Genomic DNA, 15,934 nt, shown 5'->3' with positions numbered 1-15,934 from the left:
ATGTGAGTGGTATGATTTTCCCCAACCTTTCACTTTCAGTCTCTGGATGTCTTTTCCTGAGATGAGTCTCCTAGAGGCAGTGTATAGTTGGGTGTGTTTTTTTTAAAATCTAATCTTCTAGCCTATGTCTTTTGATTGGTGAGTTTAGGCCATTAACATTCAGGGTTATTATTGAGACATGTTTTGTATTCCCAGCCATTTTTGTTATTTAACTTGACTTGGTTTCTCCTTGGATTACTTTTTTTCTTTAGTGTAATACCTCCCTCTGTTGAGTTTTATTGTTGGTTTTCATTTTCTCTTCATGGAATATTTTGCCAAGGATGTTCTGTAGTGTAGGTTTCCTAGCTGTACATTTTTTAAACTTTTTTTTTTTATCATAGAAGGTTTTTATTTCATCATCAAATCTAAAGCTTAATTTTGCTGGATACTAGATTCTTGATTGGCATCCATCTTTCAGAGCTTGATATATGTTGTTCTAGGGTCTTCTAGCTTTCAGGCTCTGGGTTGAAAAATCTGTACATAACCTAATTGGTTTCCCCCAAATGTAATCTGATTCCTTTCTCTTGTGGCTCTTAATATTCTCTCCTTATTCTGTTTGTTAGGCGTTTTCATTATGATGTGTCTTGGTGTGGCTCTGTTGTGATTTTTGTACATTTGGTGTCCTGTAAGCCTCTTGAATTTGGTTTTCCAACTCATTCTTCATGTTTGGAAAATATTCTGATTTCATTGACTTGATTGTTCATTCATTTGGTTTGGAACTCTCTGCCTTTCTATATCCCCAATACTATTAAATTTGGTCTTTTTATGTTGTCCCATATTTCTTGAATGCTCTGCATCATGGTTTCTTACCATTTTCATTGTGTGGTCTACATTCTTTTTAAGATTATATATTTTGTCTTCATTGTCTGAGGTGCTGTTTTCTAAGTGGTCTAATATGTTGGTGATACTTTCAATTGAACTTGTAATTTGGTTTATTGTTTCTTTCCTTTCAAGGATTTCTGTTTTTTTTTTTTTTTTTTTAGAACCTCTATCTCCCTATTGAAGTAACATTTTGCTTCCTGTCTTTGTTTATGTAGCTCTTTGTCAACATGATCTATTATTGCCTATATTTTTTTATCTTACATCATCCTTTAATTCACAGAACATTTTAATTATGTACATACGGAACTCCTTCTGTAATTTCTTCTGCTATGCCGGCCTGGATTCTAATAATGTGGTATCTTGATTTGTTTGGGGCACTTTCTTCCCTTATCTTTTCATGTTGCTTGTGTGTCTTCCCTTCTAGCACTGTGGATCTGAAGCATTACCATTTTTACCCTCTAGGCTTATAGTACCCCTGAAGGGTTCCAATACCTATCCTTTGAGGGGAAGTACAATGTTAACAGATCCCAATATAAATAATATACAGCCTTAAAAACAATTAGTTGTTATTAAGACATTTATAGTTTGGTCATAATGCACAGAAATGATGAATTCAATTATCATCTACAATATAATCAGTAGGTTTATAAAAGGGTTTACAGTTTCTGATGGTAGGCAAAGAACGGGGGGTGAGGTGTAGGATGATATGGTAAGGAGGTAGGAGGTGAGGATATAGAGTTATTATACCTTAGGAAGTGTGGAAAAGAAATCTAAAAAAGAAGGCTAGTAGCAGGAGAATAGAGAGAAAGTAATTTTGGGTAGACAAGTATTTGGGAAGACAGTAGAGTACATTAAAATACTCACATATATATTAGAAAAATAAAAAATGTTAAAATAGTAAAAATTGGAGGAAAAAAAAAGAATATACAACACAACTGTAATATACTATTCAGACATCCCAGACCTCAAAATCCTAATTCCCGCAAAGTACTTGGTTTCACATATGTTGGGAATGTGAGGTCTGGAGAATAGGAAAGGAGAAGACAAAAAAAAAACTTGAAGGAAGAAATGAGGATTGTTTTGGTTGGAGATCAGTATCTTTCCTGCTTCTCTTCTCATCCAATTGGTGGGGTTGTCTGTTGTTAGCCAGTATCTCCGCCCTCAGGATGGTGAAGATAGCCAGGGTATCATCGTGCCAGGGTAGCGGTTGCTGGGAGGAAGGGGATGTTAGAAACTGGATACCTGGTCAGCTGGAGTTCCAAACTGGTAGTTGCCCCTACTAAAGATGGTGATGATGGTGACCCAATATGGAGGCACCTGCTTTCAGTGATGGGGTGTTGGGTTGGGTGAGGGGAGCCAGGTGATGGCATTGGACATGGATGATATGTTCAGAGAAAGCTCTGTGGCATTCAGTGTGTGGTTCTGGCTCTCTTCAGAGCCTGGGAATTTCCCTGGTGCAGGTGGACTACGGCATGTAGGGGACTGTTTACGTTACTGCTGAATCCCAAGATGTAGGCGACCAGGGGAGCCTCATGTTGGTAGGTGGGGACCCACATGGGAATGGTAGTTGGAGTTCTTGCACATGGGTAGCTATTGGGTGTCCTGCATGGGAGCACTGTTCAGTATTTTGGCTCAGGTGGATGGCTGGCCAAAAGTTCTGTGTGGGTGCTGATGCAGATAGTCCTGTGTGGGTGCTGATGCAGATAGTCCTGCTCTGTCTGACATACAGTAGTCCTGCGTGTGTGAGAAGAGGGGAGACCTACTATGATGCTGAGGCTTAGAGCCCTGCATGGGCACAGTGGCCGTGATTCCTGCGTGGGAGCAGGAATATGGCTTGTAGAGAAACTGCTTGAGTCCCAGGCCACGGAGCTAGAAGGTTGCCTCACTCTGGCCTGCCATCTGGGATCCCATGCTAATTAAGTCTTTACTTTTAAATTCCTTGGAGACAAGGTGATATTTACGTCATTAAGACTCTTCCAGGTATATGTGGGGACTTGACCATCCATTTGCTTATGTTAGGCAACTGTATTCCAAGGAAAATGTGAGCTCATAGGCAACCAGCCAGTAGAAGTACAGAGGCCCAGACTCAAACCAATGTTGTTGTCAGTTGTCTTAATTTCTAAGAGGAAAGCCATTGTCATGTCAATATATATTGCTCTTCCCTGAATTACTGAATCTGAACACATAGTCACCAAGTTTTGGGCAGAATTTATTCTTTTAACTCTTTATTATTCATTTCTGATCAACATTCTTTCTTTTTTCCTTTTTCTTTTCATTTTACTCTTCTTTCTGTCCCTACATTGAATCATTCAGTGAAAACTGTTGATTCTATTTTTAAAATATATTGCAAATTCAGCCACTTCTTTTATTAAACAGGCCAGGTCACCATTATTTATGTTTAGATCTCACTGGTCTCAACCATTTTCAAGTCTGTGTCTTCTTCATAACTGTGAATATTATAATTTTTAGTGAAAATTCCATTATATGGCTCCCGGCAAGGCCCCCTGCCTAGAAAAAAAATAATCATTACACAATTATCTTTTAAAATGACATCCAAAAAACTCATGAAGCAAATGTTTCAGGACCTACTATTTGCCTAACACTCTTCTTCCTTTGATTATAGAACAAATTCTCTTTCTCTTTTAGCTGTTACATTTTGCAGTTTTAAAAATACTATTTTGTATAATTGACAAGGAAAATTATGCACATTTATGGGATACAACATGACATTTTGATATAGGTATATATTTTAAGATGGCTAAATTAAACTATTCAATATATGCACTACCTCACTTTTTTTTTTCAGAGAGAACATCTACTCTCTTAGCAATTTTCAAGTATGCAATATGTTGTTATTAACCACAGTCACCACGATGTACGGTAGATCTCTTGCACTTACTCTTCCTGTTTTACTGCAGTTTTGTCTTTTGGACAACATCTTCCCAATGCCTGCACCCTCCAGTCTCTGGTTATTTCACTTAACATAGTGTCCTCCAGTTTCATCCATGTTGTCACAAATGACAACATTTCTTTCTTTTTTTAAGACTGAATAGTATACTATGGTTTGCATATACTACATCTTCTTTATTTACTCATCGGCTGATGGACACTCAAGTTGATTCCATATCTTGGCTATTGTGAATAGAATTACAGTACACATGGGAGTGCAGATGTCTCTTTGACATCTGATTTCATATCCTTTGGATCTACAATCAGAAGTGGGATTGCTGCATCATATGTGGTAGTTCAATATTTAAGTTTTTGAAAATCCTCTACACTATTTTTGATAATGGCTGAGCTAATTTGCTTTTTCCTCAGCAGTATACAAGCATTTTTTTCCTATATCCTACCAACACAAATTCTAACACTTAACTGTTATGTTATGGCCCATGTTTTTCCTGTAAACTTCATATCCTGCTCCTATTCACACTTTCTTACTACATTTTGGCCATGATGATCTTCCTTCATTTCCTCAGAAAAGTTCTTCTGCCTTGAGGCCTTTGTACATGCAATAACCTCTGCAAGTAATATGTTGGTATCCACTATTCTTGTGAATAGCTCCTTAACAGAATCCTTCAATTCTCAGCTTGAGTGCCTCCTCAGAGAGGTCTTCTCTGATCACCTAAACCAAAGGAGATTTGTTTCCCTCTTTCTTCAGTTAGCTAGAAAACTCCAAATAAGAGTGGCTTGTTTATGCAACATAGAAGTTTTTTCTCTGGAATGTAAAATTCTAGATAAGTGTTCTCTAGGGTCTTATGAATCCACACTGCTGTCCAGATGATTGTGTCTGAGCCTACCCAGGGTCCATGATGGCATCCTCCATTCTCATTTGAGACACCAGGAAAGAGTAAAGATAGGCGTCCCTTATTAAGGAGCCTGGAAACATCCAGCTACAGAGAAGCTGGAATTTTTTTTTTCTTTCTATATAGTCCTGTTGCCAGCAAGATTAAAAGGTTTTATTACTGAAGGATAGGAGAAAATGGGTGTGGAAGGTGGAAGAATAATGTCCTCATGTTTTATACTCACAGTAGAAATGAACTCTTGTCCATTATTTTAATCACATATTATTTTCTTTATTATTACTCATACCATAATTTTCTTGTAGGAAAGATGTGCTTTTCCTAGATAACTGCTTGTTTTCCTCTATGAACACTGAATTTTGTGCCTGACTTTTTTGTGCTCTTTGCTTTGTTTGCCAGGCAATTTGTACTGAATTTATGGTCCTCACCAGCAACTGCATAAACCTTATGGCATATATATTTTTTCATAATATTAACCATGGCATTATTTTAATTTTACTATCCCTGTTTTCTTTACCTTACTTCCCCATTTATTTTTATATTTTGATATATTTTTTGAAGTCTTCACAAATTCTTTTGGCCATAAGACAGGGAATAAGTATTTAAAACATAAGTAGAAATAAATAAAATATCCTGTATTTAATGAGGATAATAAGAGTGCCTATGTCACAGGACTGTTTAGAGAATCAAATAAATTAATATTTAAGGTATTAAATAATAAAGTAAAACACTTAGAATAGTGTCTGGCATATTGTAAGTTCTATAAAAGTGTTAATTCTTTATTATTATTTTAATTAAATCTTTATTTCAGTGACCATGAAATCAACCTGCTTGAAAGGACAGTCTTATAAACATTTTCAAAGTATGTTAAATGAAGGCAAAGGTGAAAATATATATTTAAGGACCATTCAGTGAATTATTTTATGTTGGCATATGATAATCTGGATAGCAAGTAAGTGCTGTAAGATATAGGATAAAAGTCATAGTCAAATGGCCTCCAAGACATTTGGGATATTTTGTATTTAGGCATCTTATAGATAAAATGTATAAATGACTAACTGGATGAGGATTAGGTCACAAGAAGAACTGTTGCATGCTTTCTCCTTTTTCCTGATAAAGATAGAGGGTCTCTATCAGATAAGTCTCGATCTGAATCCTGAATTTACAGCTGACCAAACTTTGTGACCTAGGTCAAGTCTCAGTTTCCATGTCAGTGTATTTACTGATAGGGCATCAATAATACCTACCACATAGGGATAGGGATTACATGAAATAATGCACATAAAGAGCTCTGCATGGTCCCTGGCCAGAGTATGCATATTATAGTCATTATCATTAGTTTCATGCAAATCTTTCAGGCTGAAGGATTATTGCCTTTTACCTCCTGATTTTATGTTGAGTACATTCAGGCCTGATGTCTTTTCTTTTAAATATTTGAAACCCTACCTTGAAAATGGATGGAAATTCTGCAAAGGCTTAAATTTTTAGTTTTCCATCAGGATACTATACAGAAAAGTGGTTTTCAAATGTGAGTTAAGAATCACAAATGGATTCTTGGGAACTGTGCAGGCTGTGAGCCCCTACAACATTAGTATTTCTATTACCATAGCATTTGTACTTAAGTTTCTGGTGTGGATTAATAAATTATTGATGTTGCTAGATGAGCGCCTGTTTTTCATTAATTTTAGTTCATCAAAAGCTCATCAGAAACTTCCTATTTGTTTTGTTGAGTTCAGTCATTGGGAGTAAGTGCACTAAGAGGCTCTTTGGCCTGCCAAAGTGGATCATGAACAATATGGTCAATTTAATTCAGTTCTGCAAATATATGTTGAATTCAGAATGTGAGAAAAGCATTGTGCTACATTTTGTGGCAATATCAAGAGACATCACCACCACTCTGTGGTGGGCATTTTCCTTCTGTTTGGGAATTGAAGCCTTTGCTAGTTCCCAACCATTTGGTTTGGTAGGATTGGCCTCTTACCCAGGATAAAGGGACTTTACTTAAGGCAGTCAGCAGAGCCCATCTCCATGGCCATCTAACTGGATTCAGTAGTGGGTCTATAACCCAGGAGTCTTGGACAGACTCTGCTGGAGCTCTGTCTTTGCTGTGGAAGCGACTGGAGGATACTGTCTTTCCCTGGGTTGTGATGAGGTAGAACATCACACAGGCACTGGAGATGAAGCTGACATGATGAAAGGCAGCATCAGGAACCAGGAACTTCCTGAAGCCGACCCTGCTACTAGTCATATCAGTGAAAACCTTTCCAAATCAATTGCAGTGGAGTTTTCTACCATTTGCAAGTAAAAGAATTCACATGTTCCTTGATCTCAGTAATTAGAAAAAAGATTTATGGTAGATGCAACTTGAGTGTTACTATTATTCTAGAATACTTACTCATATCCGTAATCAAACTTGACCCAAGGATTAAGATTATTGTGAAAACAAAATTGACCAATGGCAAATATTTATTGAAATGGACTTTGAAGTCAGTCTGACTAACGCAGCTCCCCTGCACAGTCAGTTCACGTTCAGTAGTACTGGGGTGAGTACCACCCTCCAAAATCCCAGTGGCTTGGAACCACCAAGATTTATTACCACTTTCTAGTTTGGAAAAAAAATCAAGAAGATTTAAGAATCTTCATGTGACTTAGTAAGATGGGACAAATAGTCTTACCTCTTCTATCACTGTACTTCTTAAATGCCTTTTCTCACTTATAAAGTATGGCATTAATATCAATACTTGGATTTGTGTCCTTCTAGGGTAAGAGTTTTCATAAAATGGCCTCCAAGAAATTTTCATGTAAGTCACGTGGTTCTGATATCTACAGCATGTCTCTAGAATCTCCTTCAAGTGGCAAATTATATCAAATTGAGTCATTAGACTGAGCCAGCTTTACTACTGTTTCAGACAGAAATTCTGTTTTGTTACAATATTTTTTTAACCCAAGTTTTACTCCTCTAAGAAGACAGCATAGGACACTCAACATTTCAAAACTATAACTAAATAAAAAGGCCCACTTTGGAATACCAAGTTGTCATAGAGTTGTTTTATCTCTCTGCCATAACACTGTAATGACATTATCTTGTATCTAATATAAACACAAACACACTAGTTTCTGTCATTTTTGCCCTTGGTTTGTGAAGATGGAATTCAGAGAGAAAACACATTTAGAGATGAAATAGCGAAATCTTCTGAAAGTGCATAGAATTACTTAACTGTGACAGAGCTACTTGTTTCTTTTAGGAATGACATTGGTAGCTAGCTAACTGAAGCTACCAAGGATATGTTTTAATGTCTCTGGGGTTTTTCTGCTATTTAAAATTCTTTGTCATTGTAAATCTACATATGTTAGATGAGTGACATTTGCTAAATTCTTTAGATTTTTTGTTTTCTGTTGTTGATCATTTGATCACTTTGATGTGTAAAAGGAGGAGGAAATTAGTTTTTGAATTTTTACTGAACAATTGAACAATCTTCCTTACAGTATCAAATATATTCATTCTCTATCTTATCAGTTAGCCATAGATTGTGGGGAAGAAAACTCTGATAGAAACTTTAAATTCAGGTCCCTGCAACAGGCAGTACTCACTCAGTAGTATGGCTTTTTTGGTGTGGGGTGGCACCCGGGATTGAACTCAGGGGCACTAGACCACTGAGCCACATCCCCAGCCCTATTTTGTATTTTATTTAGAGACAGGGTCTCACCGAATTGCTTAGTGCTTCACTTTAGCTGAGGCTGCCTTTGAACTCTCAATCCTCCTGCCTTAGGCTCCTGAGTCACTGGGATCACAGACATTCACTACTGCACCTGGCACCATATTGCCTTTTATATATATCAGCTGCCAGTTGGTGATTCTTTTGTTCTCGCCTCAAGTCTCTTTTTCACCCCAGAATGAAGAAGCAGCTCCCTTCTGGGATGTCTCATTCTTGTAGCCAAAGACAGAAAGTTCTTAAGAAGTCAAATCTTGTAATAGTTTTTAAAGGTCCTGATCAGCTGTGACCATCTGTCATGCCCATTCACACTGGGTTGGCCAGAGCAAGTTGCTTGGCCAAGTCCAGGGTCAGTGTCTTCAACACAGATCCTCCAGTTTATAAGGCAGTTGATAGAAATGTGTTATCCTCTGAAGAGGAAGGGAGAGGAAATCATAGTGTCTCACAGGTTTGTTGTGGATAGGGCCATCATCTCTCGCACCCATGCCATGTTCTGATGCTGTCTCTCCAAAATGTCCATTTCCTGCTTCTTTCACCCACCCCTCCCTCACCGCCTATGTAGCCCTTGTTGTCAGGTGGACCCATGGAAACTGCTCAGCTTTTCTGCAGCCTAATGTGGGGCCTTTATGATACACTGGCTAAATTATTGATTTGGTAAAAACTAGAACTGTTTAATATGATAGGGAACAGCTCTGCTGTAAACTAAGAGGGCTCAGTCTTTACTAAACTCATATCCACTTTTTTTTTTTGAAAATTTATGCTATTGGCTCAAAGCAAAATTTTAAATAAATCAGATAATTACTGCTTATATCTAGTAAATATGTGTCCAGAGCCCTTAAATATATACCCTATTGCCTTAAAGCACTTTATAACATAGAGAGTAATTTTATCATCCTTATCTCATCTGGTGCTCACAAGAAGCCTAGTGATGCCAATATTATTGCAATTCCCATTTTATAAGATAAGATCAAAAGGCAAGTCCATTAAAAATAAGAAAGCATATTTAAAAATAAATAAAAAGATAAATGAGTTTAAAAAAGAAAGAAAATCGGCTAGTGGACTTTATGGCTGGAATTCAAGCCAGGGTACTCTGATGAAGAAATACCTTCTTTTAAGTATATCTTGAAAAATGCATAATGTATTATGCAAAATACCTTATTTTAAAATTCTGGAATAAGATGACTATTTGCTTTACTGAAATAATTCACCTTAAAAATTTTAAAAAGTGTTTCTTTGGTTTTGAATATTTGCTTAATAAATTTCAGTTACACACAAATTTCCTTCGGAAGACCATCTTTGCACAGAGCAGGCAGTGTGGTCATTGGAGCACAAAGCTCCATGAAGCCAGTTACCCCATCAGAGAAAATGGCCTGCCATCCAAGCGGTTATTCAGTGTGGCCCACTGGACTGTATCCCCACTGTCCATCCTGGTCTAAACCACTATCATCTAATCTTAGCCAAAATATGGCAGTAAGACCTTAAACCTCCTTCTATACCTTTCCTTCCCACCTTCAAGTGCCTAGTGACACTTTCAATCTATGAATCCAAAATACCTGACTTCTCTTTTTCCACCAAGATTCCTACACAGATTCTGTCACAGCTACAGGCTCCCATGTGTTGTCCTCCCAATGCCAGTGTCTCTTGTCATTCTCTATCTACCTTCATCTCTGTCCTCTTTTCGGCTTCTTCTCCTCCCTGCCAATGTCTGGTAGCCAATTAACATTCATGTGGCAGATTTCACCTTTCCAGGGAATTCAGCCATGCCTGCAGACTCCCATAACCCCATCCCTTTGTTAGTCTACCTGGTCAGCAACTCACCCCTATGTCCAGCCATCATGAGGTCCCTGGATTGTCCTCTTTAACCACCACTTGAAACTGACTGAGGTGCCTGGTGTCTTTCTGCTGCTTATTTGAGAAGATGTGTAAGATGATAGTGGTTTTTGCAAAATTCCTTACCCACCCACACCAGTCACCCTTATAAGGTGACACACAGCAGCTGGGGGGAGAGCAACCATGTCAATCATGTTTCAAAGCAACCAACTTGTTCTGAAAAAGAGTCCAACTTATGTTTTAGAGTAGAAATGTTCCCTGTGATAACTGCTAGAAATAATGGAGGTCCACCTAAGTCTAATCACCTCTTTATGCTGCTGAAAGGACAATGGGAGTGGCTGGATTTTAAGGCAATGGGGTTTCTAAGGACCAGCCTGTGCTCCATGCTTGTAGATGCTGCATGTTGCTGAGCACGGTCCCTGTAGAACGCGTGTTCTGCCTTAATGCTCAGTTAAGCCTAGTGGTCCTATGGTAGACACTGTCCATAAACAACAAAAGCTGTGCTATAAATTCTCTAAATTCTTTAGAGGTTGAAGTAGACAAGTTGCTCTGCTTGCAGCTTGGCCCCAGATGTCAGTGTGGCAAGATGGCTCAGCACCCTGGCCTCTCTAGAGTTGATGATAATTTACTGTGCCCATGGATTTTGATGTAGTTGGGTCCTCTTGTAAGACTGACAGACCAGGTTTAATTGGAGCCAGGCCTCAGGAGACCCAGTTTGGAGAGGATGGGTCATATACCTCCAGGGAACTTTTGGAGCTGTGCTTTGCCCCTCGCTTATCCAACTTTCAATCAAACTAATAGCTGAGTTTTATTTTTTGAAAATTTCTCTAAGAGACCACTTTCCTTCCTTCCTGGAATTCACAGAGGAGAATGAGGGCCTATAAATAACTTGGTTAAAAATTGGAAGATTTTGGAGTGACTGGGGGCCTGGCAGGAAGCCTCCTATTCGCTGTAAGTGAATAGATGTTTCATGTATTTTTTTCTTCTCTTCTTTGTTCTTTACCTGGGAATGCCCTTTCCCTCATTTTCAGGCAACTGAAATCTTCTAAATCCCACTTAAAGTTTCTTCTTACAGGAAACTCGCTAGATTCTTCCTGCTCAGAGTTTAAACTAATATGTGTTGTCATTTCATGATGTTATGCTATACTTTTATTTAGCGCTTGTGGCATCCTGAGTCATTTGAAAAGTTCTTATTTACCCATTTTTCTTCCCTGGATTATACCTTCCCTAAGGTGAGAACTGGAACTTACTCATCTTCCTTTTGTCCCCAGTCCCTGGCATGAAGTCCTGGCCTAGAAGGAGGGCTATAAACTTGTTGAATTAATTTAAATCTTTTAGTCTTGTTCCTCCTTGAAGTACATTGCACAATCGGTAATATTCTCCATAAACAAATGGACCCTCAGAAAGGAACATCTGATGCTCTTTTATCTGCCTTGCCATGAATTTGCAATTTCCTTACCACTTCAGGCAAAACACTGAGTTTCCAAGAACAACTGTTTTTCCCTTCTCCATAACTCTGAGTTCAGGAAAGGCCAACCATTCCAGGGACCTAGTCATCTTTCATAGTGCACAGGGTGGAAGATTCCATGATAAGAGTATGAAGCTGGGCTTCCTTTTGGGTAGGGCTAGACCACTTCCTGTTTGGGGGTTAAGTCTTCTTCTGAATCAAAATCAATTTCCTAAAACATACCACTTTGAATTGAGATCCAGAGACATTTTTTTTTATATCTTTTGCTTGCTTTCAATAGTAGAAAACATACAGTTCTCCCTTCACTATCTCTTTTTTTTTTTTTTTTTTTTTTTTGAGGCAGTCTCTTTATGTTGCACAGGCTGGCCTTGAACTTCCTATCTTCCTGCCTCAGCCTCTGGAGTAGCTGGGATTACAGGCATGCACTACCATGTCTTGATTTCTTCTTATTTTTAACTCTGTTTGGAAGGAATCAAGTCAGAAGAGGTAGAAAGTGGGTCTCTATCAGATTCCCTATAGAATGGATGACTGAGCCAATACCACACTGGTTAGCATCTTTTGTCCCTACAGGGAGACTGCAAACAGTAATCACACACAGGATAAGTGGCTTAAAAATGAATGGATCAGTTTTAAAAATTAGGTATAAAAAATAAAAAGAAACCCAGGATTTTTGAACTGTTTGTGACTTAAGAGGCTATCACTAAGAGAGTCACTTTGGGTGTTTTTAGCTTGGGTCCCACATTCTCTTCTGAAATTAACTACTAAGATCCTTTTCATCACTGCAAGGATCTCACCCTAGAGTGAAGAGCCCCTCAATGCTCCCCTGTGAATAGGCTGGACCCCTTGGATAACAGTACCCGGAGGGCTCCTGGAAGATAACTGATGCCTTACGACTTAGGTTGGCTTCTGTGTAACTATTTCTTTTTTCCTTTTTATTCCTCTTAAAATGAAAACACTGAGCTTTTCTTTTGATATGTTCTATATTTATGAGAGAAGAGTAATGTAGTTAATAGGAAGAGCATGGCCCTTGGATTCAGACAACACGGATACTCAAATCTCAGCTTCCACACCTAGTAGTTGTGTACACTTAACTCTTGGCACCTCAGTATCCTTGTAAAAGCTACTTTGTAGAGCTGCTGTGAACATTAACATACATAACAGTCACTCAAGTACAGCTATTAATATCAATTATTCTCACCTACAGGAATATGCAAGTTCCTTGGAAACATGCATTTTTTGGAGGGTGATAAGGGATGAGGCATTATATTTTCATTAATTTTTTGTTGTTGTTTTTTCTTCAGTCTGTGTTTCACATATATATGTCGGGCATCATTTCAAGCACTTTGGTAACATTAATGAATACAATAGATAAAAATTTCTACCCCATGTGTGCCTTACATTATTGTGGTGGGTACAACTGGATACTGTTAAAGGCTCTGAAGAAATTAAGAGAGCTAAGAGGAACAGGAGGTTGGCAACAGGCTGTGATTGTGAATTGGAATTTGGGGGTAGGCCTTGTTGTGAACATGACCTTGGTTTTGTGTCCTCAGAGGCTTTTTAAAACTACCTTTCAGGATGGTGAATGGGAGGGAGGGAGATGGAAGTGAGGAGTAGGAACCTGCTGATTTGTGGGAGAGCATGAGTATTCCCTTTGGTGTAACATGTCAAAATGCAAACTCAGAAGAGTGAAGTTTTCCAGATGGCCTGATTTTATTTTGTTTAATTTGCGCAAATATCTTCCTGTGATGTTTTGTATGTACCCTGCTTTCTGCAACAATGGTTACTGAGTACAGTCTACCTGGTCTGTGACTACTAGAGGAGATCATCACCGTGATGCATGTCTGTTATTGGACTGTCACCAAGCAAGTCCATTGGGACCAGCAGAGATGCTCTCAGCTATTTGCCCTGTGCAGGGGCTGAGCCTGCAGTCACTGTGAATGCTACCCACATGTGGCTGTTTAAACGTAAATAGACATTAATTACAATGAAGTGACATTTGAAAGTCCCATTCTCAATCATACCAGTCACATTTCCTGTGCTCAATAGCCATATGTAGCTAGAGGCTACTGTGTTAGATAGCGCTGATGTAAAACATTTCCATCACTGTGGAACGTTCTGTTAGTATTTGTTGCTTTGTGTGTTTCCCCCTTGACTTGGGTTTTTTTGTGGTGCTGCTGTCAGTTTTCAGACCAATCTTACCTTTTAATTTGTTGTTTCTCATAGATTTTAGGATTAAATGCCAGATGTAGAATGTTGAGCTAAGGAAGAGTACCTAGGCTTTAAGGGAGATTAGAAGAACTACCTTATGTTCAGGAACCTAGATTTTGTTCTTGGGATTTATATTGGTATCAGGATTACCCAGTGCTTCTTTTGCTTGGTTATTGTGTTGCAGCTTTACTCTGGGTGGTAAGAGAGTCAGACTGCTGAGTTACTAAGGGAATGCTGTTGGTCCAGTCAATGATCCCTTATTTGGAGCCATGACATTCAAGGAATGTTTAATGCCCAAATGTCTACCCACACGCCCAGAACTGTGTTAGTCCCTGGAGATACAAACGAGAATGAACTTGGCCCCAAAGCCTGAGGCATTCACAGTTTAGGCAGTAAAGAGAGCTGCATATACAGTTTCATTTGTCTAGTGCCCAACTATTCTGAGCACTCCTAAAAATCTGGAGGAGGGTGGTGTATGATTCAGCCTTCCCAGGGACAGGAGTGAGGGGATAGGAAAGGAAGCAGGAAGCTGAAAAATGCCCTCTAAAGAAATGATTCTTAAATGGAAGCTTGAGGGAGAAATAGGTGTTGGTAACATGAAGATGTTGAGAGAGGAATGGGGCACAGTGGCGCATGCCTGTAATCCCAGTGGGTTGGGAGGCTGTGAGGCAGGAAGATCGTGAGTTCAAAGTCAGCCTCAGCAAAAGTGAGGTGCTAAGCAACTCAGTGAAACGCTGTCTCTAAATAAAATACAAAATAGGGCTGGGTTGTGGTTCAGTGGTCTAGTGCCTCTGAGTTCAATCCCTAGTACCCAAAAGAAAAAAAAAAAGATGTTGAGAGAATGGGGTCAATAGACACAATGTACCATAGCATGGAAAAAAAAAAAAAAAAAAAAAAAAAAAAAACCAAGGAGTGGAATAACAGAGGATAAGAGTGAGAACTTGTAGGATTAGGATTGATGAAGCTTAAAATAAACAGGAACGAGTGTCTATAGAGGTAGGTTGATAGATGAGTTTCAGCAGGGAGAGTGACAGGGTGATGGTTCTGTTGGCAGATCTGGCTTCTCAGTAATTCAGGTAGTAACCGTGTAGGTTACGTTTGGGGAAACTGGGCTGGAAGTTGGAATGCCAGTGGTGTGAGAGGGCTGGGGAGGAGGGGCTTGTAAGAATCCAAAAGGAGATAATGAGGGCCTGAGGTCAGAGAGTGTAACACGTTGGACCAGGGGACATGGATTTGGTCGATACTAATTTTTAAGGAGTAAAATTATTAGTATTTTAAGGATTGATTTTATTATTGGGAATTAAGGAGAAAGGAATAAGAGATGACTCTCAGCTTTCAGGGAAACAGTTTAATTCAAACTCTTCTCCCAAGTTCATTGTGACAGGCTTTGACTTGTAGTTGCTACTAGTGATTTGCATCAATAACTGTGCTGTCTAGATTAGCTTTTGGTTCTCTTTTGTCAAGATTTGAGTTGAAATATAGACCGTAGTGAAGTACCACCCTTGTATGACTTTAATTTTTAAATTTTATAGAAGTTTGGCTTCATTTTTAGCGGCTCTAATTTAGACACAAAATTACCCCATTTGCTGGGACATCCCTTGGGTGGACCATTGAACCTGTTATTCATTAGGAGCAGCTGAAAACCATCAGCAAAATTCCTGTACTATGCCAACAATAACACCAGTCAAATTTCAAGGTAACTCTAGGTTTCAGAAAGTTATGAATCTCATAATCCGTCTAGCTGACTCCTTATTTGTATTTTTATGCAGATTTGTCACATAAAGAGCTGGAGGTTTCCTTATTTTCCATATTTGTACACTGCTTGTCTTAGATCATAAATTAAATTCTGAGTTCTGAGTGTTGACGGAGACATACTTATAGATTTGTAGCTAATCATTTTAAAGTAAATGTACAAAACCAGGCCGGAAGTAGGAGAGGAGCCTGCCTAAAGGGACCATTATAATGGGGCCTGTATAGAATTCTTCAGTACCTGCAATGCATTTTAAAAGGATTTTCCAACCAGCAGTTAGCATTTTAATGACATCTTAGTTAAC

At 38.7% G+C, this 15,934-nt stretch overlaps 1 protein-coding gene across 4 annotated transcripts in view; it reads left to right on the top strand.

Annotated features, from left to right (window-relative positions):
* Positions 1 to 15,934, top strand: part of Cpq (carboxypeptidase Q) — a 449,500-nt gene that overhangs the window by 130,526 nt on the left and 303,040 nt on the right. The gene's annotated exons all lie outside the window — the stretch shown is intronic.

The sequence above is a fragment of the Marmota flaviventris genome, chromosome 15, assembly GCF_047511675.1.
Source record: "Marmota flaviventris isolate mMarFla1 chromosome 15, mMarFla1.hap1, whole genome shotgun sequence".
NCBI lineage: Eukaryota > Metazoa > Chordata > Mammalia > Rodentia > Sciuridae > Marmota > Marmota flaviventris.
The sequence above is the reverse complement of the archived record's forward strand: the minus strand, read 5'-3'. Positions and strand labels throughout refer to the sequence as shown.